The sequence below is a fragment of the Arachis ipaensis genome, chromosome B02, assembly GCF_000816755.2.
Source record: "Arachis ipaensis cultivar K30076 chromosome B02, Araip1.1, whole genome shotgun sequence".
Taxonomy (NCBI): domain Eukaryota; kingdom Viridiplantae; phylum Streptophyta; class Magnoliopsida; order Fabales; family Fabaceae; genus Arachis; species Arachis ipaensis.
Window position 1 is genome coordinate 29,246,514 of NC_029786.2, and position 9,775 is coordinate 29,256,288.

Here is a 9,775-nt window from a genome sequence, read left to right on the forward strand (position 1 = left end):
TATAACAAAAAGCTAAATAAGAATCATAAATCTGAAATACCTCAAACTACGTTTAAATATAAATTCAAATCTAACATGGAAAGGTTTATACGCTAAATTAAAAAGATAAATATCAATTAAAGTAATAAAATAAAAGTAAAAAATAAATTAAAGGAACATTGAACCTGTGATGAAGAAGAAATAATCCTAAATCCTAAAACTAAGAGAAATCCTAATCCTAATCCTAAGAGAGAGGAGAGAACCTCTCTCTCTAAAAGCTACATCTAATCCTAAAATTATGAATTATGAGCTTATGATCATGAATGAATGGATTCCCCCACTTTATAGCCTCTAATCTGTGTTTTCTGGGCCGCAAATTGGGTCGAAAACAGTCCAGAAATCGCTGGAGAAGAAATCTACCACGCTGATTTTCGTTACTGCGATGCGTCCGCATGGAGCACGCGTTCGCGTCGCCTAGCATCAGAGTAACTATGGCATATTATATATCAAATCGAAGCCTCGGACGTTAGCTTTCCAACGCAACTGGAACCGCGCCGTTTGGATCTCTGTAGCTCAAGTTATGACCGTTTTAGTGCGAGAGGGTCAGGCTGACAGCTTTGCAGTTCCTTCAACTTCTTGTATTCCTTCCATTTTTGCATGCTTCCTTTCCATCTTCCAAGCCATTTCTGCCCTGTAATCTCTGAAAACACTTAACACACATATCAAGGTATCGAATGGTAATAAGAGAGGATTAATATTAACAATTTAAAGACCAAAGAAGCATGTTTTTAATCATGGCACAAAATCAGGAAGGAAAATATTAAACATGAAAATTGTATGAATAAGTGGGCAAGGACTTGATAAAAACCACTCAATTGAGCATAAGATAAACCATAAAATAGTGGTTTATCAACCTCCCCACACTTAAACATTAGCATGTCCTCATGCTAAGCTCAATAGAACTAAAAGAGTGAAAATGAATGGTAGAATATATGAAATGCAACCTATGTAGATGAATGCAATTACATGCAAAATGTTTCTACCTACTTGGTTAAAAGTAAATAAATCTTTCAAGACAAAAATAATTCAAATTCCACTAATTCAAATCATATAATAAAAGACAAGTAAACTTGTGAGAAGATAGCTCATAAAAGCAGGGAACATAGAATCAAGCACTGAACCCTCACTGGTAGTGTATATCACTCTAGTCTCTCAAGTGTATAGGGTAATTCACTCTACTCTTCTCTAATCATGCTTTCTAAACTTTGTTCTTCATCTAACCAATCAACAAATATTTAGTATACCAATGCAAACATCATGAGGTCTTTTCAGGGTTGTAATGGGGCTGAGGTAAAGGTGAGGATGTACATATAAGGCTAAGTGAGCTAACAAAGTGAATCCTTGATTAGGGTAGTATTTTTTTTTAATGCACATGGTAATTTAATTATTTTGATTTTACATGAGCATGCTTCCCAAATTTTCAAATAACTTATTCAATTTAATTCCCTACTTTTTCCTATCATCCCATGTTCCCATAAAATTCCCTATACCTAATTTATACACAATATCTATCTTAAGCTAACCAAGGATTCAATTTGGGATTTTTTATTTTGTTTTTCTGCTTAAGGCTATTAGTGTGGTTATAAAATAGAAGAAGGGGTAGAAAGGCTCAAGAGGGCTAACAAAGGTGACATAAAAGGGTAGGCTTAATTGGGATAAGTGAGCAAAAATAAGTAATGGCCTCAATCATATACAAGCATATAAATACACTAAATAATGGACATATAGAATGGAACAAAGCAAAGATTGCAATTATAGAAAAGAAAACACACAAGAATAAAAATTTATGGTTAAATAATGTAACCATGTAATTAATCTCAAAATCTCACAGGTTGTGTGTTCTTTGGCTCAAAAACCATGTTCCAAATACAACTTCTGACAAGTTTAACACAAAAATTTTGATTTTAAATTAGTGAAAAATTTTTTTCAAAAATAGGGTCTTACAAAGAAACTTATTATTTCTCAACCAAGCAGTAGCTAAATGCATAAAATCAAACAAACATGCAATTAAACATGCAAATGCAATAATAAACAAACAAAGAAAATAAAACAATGGTGTTGAAAAGAAGAAAATAGCTAACCCATGGAGATCAGTATCGACCTCCCCACACTTAAAGATTGCACCGTCCTCGGTGCATGCTGAGATGTGCAGGTGGACGGGTTGTTCCAACTGATGCTTTTCTTCAAGAATTGTGCAGATGGACTTGTTTGTCTCCCCTTTTAGAAGTTTCTCCCTTTTCTGTCTTCGGTGGCCAGCTTGAAAGAAGAGAAAAAGAAGAACAGTAACCCAGAAATAAAGATAAGAAAACAAATAAAATATGGTTGGGTTAATGCCAAATAATGAGGGTCTCAATTACATGGTAGCTACAACATGCAAGTGAGAAAACAGTAGAAGTACATGGCAAATCAAGAGTGCAAAAATTTGTAACAATAGGGAAGAGAGTGTTGGTAAGGAGAGATAATATAAATTCATGTCAATGTAAAAGTAATACAGGTATAAAAGATTGGCATTGATTTAAATAATATTACCTAACCAGAATAACACAAGTCACTAAGCACCCAAAATAATTCAAGAGAAGATGCAATAGTTAAATAAGAAAATTTTAACACCAAAGAAAAAATAAGGAATTTAGAAAAGAAAATAAAAATGTGCACAAAATTAAGATGCAATGAATGAAATATGCAAATAAATTAAGTAAAATAAAATGAAAGATAAGAAGAATGAGAAGAAGTAAGGAAGAGGGGAGGGAGGAAAAATTAGGGTTGGGGAAGAAAATATAAGATTTTTGGCGCTGATTTGGATAAGCTGTGCGGCGCAGCTGATGCGGACGCGTGGGTCACGCGTTCGCGCGGATAGCGCTTCTATTGAAGTGACGCGGACGCGTGGGTCACGCGTTCGCGTGGAGTGATTTGTGCCAGTAGCGTGAGAGCAGCCTCGCGGCCGCGCAACTCTCTGTTTTAAATGCATTTTGCCAAAAATCTGGGTGACGCGGTAGCGTGGTTGACGCGATCGCGTGAATGGCCATACTTTGAAAAACGACGTGGACGCGTGGGGCACGCGTTCGCGTGGTGGTGCTTGTGCTTCTAGTGCGGTTCCAACCCCACTCCATCACAACTTGCTGCCATACACCCTTTTTACGTCGATTGTTAGGGCACGCGTTCGCGTAGGTGACGCGGACGCGTGGGAGGCATTTTTCGCAAATGACGCAGACGCATCAATGACACGGTCACGTGGATCAATTTGTGCCAAAGGCACGCCTCCAGCCATGCTTTCGCGTGACTCTCTATTCAATCTTGTTTTCTTCCCAACGCACATATGACGCGGACGCGTCGGCGACGCTGTCGCGTCGCGTGCGATTTTTTTTTATAGTTATGCAGTATGCAGAATGCAATGCTAATAAGAATGTTATGCATGATTCCAGGTTCAAAAAAATAGAATAAAATAAAACTTAAAAGCATGCAAAACGAAATAAAATTAAAATTGAAAAAGGAACGATCATACCATGGTGGGTTGTCTCCCACCTAGCACTTTTAGTTAAAGTCCTTAAGTTGGACACTTGGTGAGCTCCCTATTATGGTGGCTTGTGCTTGAACTCATCCAGGAATCTCCACCAATGTTTGTACTTCCAGTAACCTCTAGGGTCCCAAACTAGGCGTAGAAACCTTCAAGTTAAAGCAAGTGACAAGGCCCCGAGAGTGTTGATTGTTGGAATGAATTATGGGGTCCCAAACCTTGCTTTTGCACTCGTCTTCTTGTTGATCATTAATGTTCCAACCGGGTGGCAGGCGATCTGAATTCTCACTAAAGCGGCCAAACAACTTCCTAGACCCATTCAGTTGAGCTGTACACCAACTCTTGCATTTAGATTTCGAGCTTCCAACCATGAGGAACCTAGGATTGTGTTGCCAACCACTAACCATCTCCCTCTTGCTTTTAAAGCCACAAAGAGCTCTAAGCTGACCATCTGTCTCAAGTAAACCATATTCAAGTGGAATGAGAAAGCTAAGAGATATGAATTTTACCCACTTGAATTTTGTGAAGGATGATGGTGACTTAAGTGGAGAGGTTTCCAGCAACTTTGGCAAAGTGATATCAAGCTCCACTCTCTTGAGTTCTTCTTTGACAACTTCCACCTCTTTGCAAGCTTCTTCTTCTTCTTTAATCTCCATCTCTTGATCAACTTCTTCAAAGTCTTTAGCCGTGATATGCCTTGGAGGTTGTACATCCTCCTCAACATCAATTTCAAACGTCTTTGAAGGAGGTTCTATGATTGGACTTTCCCATGGAGGTTCTGCATCTCCTAAGTCTGTAACCACTTCTTCCTCTGCAACTATTATGGCTTCCTCCACTTGTTCCAATACAAAGCCATGTTCCTCATTATCCACCGAAGTTTCTAGTGTCTCCTTCATGCTACGCTCTTCTTTTGATTCTCCACATGTAGCCATGGGAGTACTTTGAGTGCTCAGATGTTGGGAAGCTAATTTATTTACTAACTCAGTTAAGGCAGTCGCGAGTTCCAGTACAGCCTTTTGCATCTTCGCTTGCCCTTGAAGAAGAACACGAAGTTTGTCATCCACTGGAGGTTGGGGTGGATATGAGGGTTCATTATTTTGGAGAAAGAGTTCATAATAGGAAGGTGGTTCTTCTTGATAAGGATATGGAGATGGTGAATATTGAGGTGGTGGTTCTGGGTGTGGTTCATATTATGGTTGGTGCGGTGGGTAAGGATTAGGGTCATATGGTGGTGTTTGGTGGTAAGGGGCTTGTGAGTATGGTGGTCCAGAGTTGTGTTGAGGAGGTGGTTCATAAGCATATGGCGGGGCTTGTTGGTTATAGTGCATTGGAGGGGGTTGTTGCCAAGAGGGTTGATCAAATCCTTGTGGCTCCTCTCATCTTTGATTGTTCCAACCTTGATGCCTGTTCTCATTGTAATTTCCTCTTCCTGCAACATAATTGTAACCAGACTCATAGCCAAAGGGTGAGAGTTCATAGTAACAAATAAAAATTAAAAACAAAAAATAAAAACAATTTTAAATTAAAAGGTTATTGAAATTTAAATTTTGAATTTGAATTTTGATTTTTTGAATTTTAAATTTTGAAATTTGAATTTTAAATTTTGAAAAAGTCAACAATATAAGATAAAGACTTCAAAAAGATTTAAATTTTGAATTTTGGAATTTAAATATTGAAATTTGAAATTTGATTTTTGAAATAAGATAAGATAAGATTTTGAAAAAGATATGATTTTTGAAAAAGATTTGAATTTTGAAATTTAAAACTAAGATAAGATAAGATAAAAATTTTAAAATAAAAATCTGAAAAAAAAAATTTTGAATGCAAATTTTGAAAATTTAATTAAAATAAAGAGAAAAGATATTTTTGAATTTAATGAGGAAAGAGAAAAATAATAAAATGACACCAAACTTAAAAATTTTTAGATCAAAACAAAGAAAACAACCAAGAACAACTTTGAAGGTCAAGATGAACACGAAGAACAACTTTGAAGATCAAGATGAACACCAAGAACAAATTTTTGAAAAATTTTTAATAACTAAATAAAAACCAATAACCTCTTAATTTACGAAAAAGCAAAAATAAAAACAAATAAACAAGCAAAAATCAAATATTTACAATAACCAATAATAAGGCACACGTTTGCAATTCTCCGGCAACGGCGCCATTTTGAAGAACTGAAGATTGACGGTTTAGAATTTAGAATAAATTCTCGTTGCAAGTATAGTTTCTAAACCGAGCAATCATCCTTTCTTACAAACGTTTTGGTTGTCACAAGTAACAAACCTCTAAATAAATTGATAACCGAAGTATTTAAACCTCGGGTCGTCTCTCAAGGAATTGCAGGGAGGTGTTCTTATTATTGGTTATGAGTTTTGTAAATTGGGGGTTTTGAAAATAAGAAACATGTAATTTAAATGATAAATAAAATAAATAAATAATTATAAAATAAACTCTTGGCAAGGTATGAAAATTCGAAAGTCCTATCCTAGTTATTCTTATGAGAATTGAGTTTAACCCCACTTAGTTAACCCTTACGAGACCAAGGGAAAGTCAAGTGGACTAATTAGTTAGATTCCCAAGTCCTAGCCAACTCCTAAGGAAAGACTAGAGTTAGTGGAATTCCAGTCAATTAGAGGAATTAATTAACAATCACGATAAGTTTAATAACTCAAGAGCCTCCAGTTAATTAATTAAAGCCAAGAATATAACAAAAAGCTAAATAAGAATCATAAATCTGATATACCTCAAACTACGTTTAAATATAAATTCAAATCTAACATGGAAATGTTTATACGCTAAATTGAAAAGATAAATATCAATTAAAGTAATAAAATAAAAGTAGAAAATAAATTAAAGGAACATTGAACCTGTGATGAAGAAGAAATAATCCTAAATCCTAAAACTAAGAGAAATCCTAATCCTAATCCCAAGAGAGAGGAGAGAACCTCTCTCTCTAAAAACTACATCTAATCCTAAAATTATGAATTATGAGCTTATGATCATGAATGAATGGATTTTTCCACTTTATAGCCTCTAATTTGTGTTTTCTGGGCCGCAAACTGGGTCGAAAACAGTCCAGAAATCGCTGGAGAAGAAATCTGCCATGCTGATTTTCGTTACTGCGACGCGTCCGCGTGGAGCACGCGTTCGTGTTGCCTAGCTTCAGAGAAACTATGGCATATTATATATCAAATCGAAGCCCCAGATGTTAGCTTTCCAACGCAACTGGAACCGCGCCGTTTGGGCTTCTAAAGCTCAAGTTATGACTGTTTTAGTGCGAGAGGGTCAGGCTGACAGCTTTGCAGTTCCTTCAACTTCTTGTATTCCTTCCATTTTTGCATGCTTCTTTTCCATCCTCCAAGCCATTCCTGTCATGTAATCTCTGAAAACACTTAACACACATATCAAGGCATCGAATGGTAATAAGAGAGGATTAATATTAGCAATTTAAAGACCAAAGAAGCATGTTTTCAATCATGGCACAAAATCAGGAAGGAAAATATAAAACATACAAATTGTATGAATAAGTGGGCAAGGACTTGATAAAAACCACTCAATTGAGCATAAGATAAACCATAAAATAGTGGTTTATCATGGTTCTATTGGTATCATGGGGCACACAAGATTCAAGCTTGTCATGCCAGAACAGAGAATCAACTAGCGCTTTGGTATAAGAGATTAAGGCATCCATCATTTAAAATTGTGCAAATGCTCCCCAATGTAAATGAGAAATCTACAAGCAATGAGGTTTGTGAAACTTGTGAAAAATCCAAACAAACAAGAGATAAGTGTCCTTTAAGTGACTATCAAGCTTCTAATATTTTTTATTTAATCCATTGTGACTTGTGGGGACCCTATAGAACTCCCTCCTGGTGTGGTTCTTCGTATTTCTTAACTATTATATATGATTGTTCACGAGCAGTTTGGATATATTTGTTGAAAGAAAAGGCTGAGGTATCAATCACGTTGAAAAAATTTTTCACGTTGGTTGAACGCCAATATAACAAATATGTTAAAATGGTGCGATATAATGGGACGAAATTTATGTATTTAGAACAATACTTCTTACAACAAGGCATTGTTCACCAATTGTCATGTGTTAATACACCGCAACAAAATGGACGAGTGGAGCGCAAACATCAACATACTCTCAATGTTGCTAGATCATTACACTTTCAAGGCAATCTTCCTATTCGATTTTGGGGAGAATGTGAATTACTGCTAGCTATTTAATTAATTGTACCCCATCCTCAATATTGAAGGGTAGGACTCCGTATGAGGTTTTTCATGGAACAATTCTAAGTTATGAGCACTTAACGGTGTTTGGCTCTTTGTGTTATGCTCAAAATCAAAATAGGCAACGGGAAAAATTTGCTAGCCGTAGTAGAAAATGTGTGTTTGTCGGGTACCCTTTTGGGCAAAACGAATGAAAACTATTTGACTTGGAAAAAAAAGTTTTTTTTGCCCTCGTAATGTCCATTTTGTTGAAGATATATTTCCTTTTCAAGAGGCTCAGGCTTTAGCACCGTCACCAAGGATTGAAGATATTGGGCCTCCTGTAATAGAAACAAATGTTAAAGAAGACACACATAATGGGCCAAGTTCAAAATCCACACTTGGGCCTAGTACTCCACATTTAAATGACTGTGCTGGAAAATCCCTCATTGAAGCATCTATTGACAAACAAGGGGGACATGAACTCAATGAAGAGATTGAAGAGTACATCGCTGACGACAGCAGAAACAACGCCGACTTCCAATCTACCACTAGTCACGATGTAAGTTCCACTTGGTCGGGGTCACTACATGAAGACACCCTCAGTCAGGTTGTGCGAATTTGTCTCTACTGCTACGATACCAATAAGCTCTACTGACCAACCTCCCTCTCCATCAAAATCCTTAAGTGTGTTCTATCCTATACAAAATTTTGTGAATTATAATTCTTTTTCCAAACAACATCACAGTTTTCTTGCTTTTCTCCAGAAAAAACAGGAGCCCTTATTTTTCTCAGAAGCAGTTAGAGATAAGCGTTGGCATGAAGTTATGTCCCAAGAAATTCGTATGCTTCAAATCAATAACACTTGGAAACTCACAACCCTTCCCCCAGGAAAGAAAGCCCATGGATGTAAGTAGGTTTATAAAATTAAATAAATTCTGATGGGACAATAGAGAGGTTCAAAGCAAGACTGTAATTTTGGGAAATAATCAAGTGAAAGGCTCGAATTACAATAAAACGTTATCCCCAGTGGTAAAGATGGTAACAATTCGCACAACACTCGCAGTGGCAGCAGCCCAAGATTAGGAACTCCACCAGATGGATGGCCATAATGCATTTCTTCATGGAGAGCTTGATGAGGATGTTTACATGAAGCTTCCGCCTGGTTTTCAAGTGCCTCAACAAGGACTGGTCTGTAAACTTTAAAAATCTCTCTATGGCCTGTGGTAGGCTCCACGTTGCTGGTTTGCAAAATTTTCATCTGTCCTTCTTCGATATGGTTTTCAACAATCCCCACAAGACCATTCCTTGTTTAGCCTTCACCACAATAGCATGCAATTGGTAGTTTTGGTGTATGTTGTTGACCTTGTAATTGCAGGAAATAATAGTGCTGCAATTCAACATTTCAAAGAGTATTTACACAAATATTTTCATATGAAAGATTTAGGCTGGTTGAAGTACTTCTTGGGAGTTGAGGTTGTCAGATCTCGGACTGGAATCTTCCTGTGCTAAAGAAAATATACTTTGGACATAATCATCGAAACAGGACCTCTAGGTGCTAAGCCTGTAGCAACACCATGTGAAGAAAATCATCGTCTGGGGTCAGCTACAGGTTCTCTTTTATCCGATCCTAGCATATATCGTTGGCTTATTGGAATACTGATTTATTTGTGTTTTACTCGGCCTGATCTAGCCTACAGTATTCACATGTTATACCAATTCATACAAAATCCACGCACCGAACACTGGCATGCCGCTTTACGTGCTGTACGCTATTTATTTAGCCTGGTTCTATTAATCTTATTTTTCTTTTTTCTTGTATTAATATCTTCTCTTGATATTCTTAATTTTTATTTAGTACTATGACCAATTATAATTATTTTCTCGAGCCTTTCCCTAAGAGTTTTATGAAGAAGTTCCTAAAGTTTAGGTTACTAAATATTTTTTTCTGCGTCTTTTACTATAGTTACTACTATACTCTTAAATGTTACATTATTTACTTCT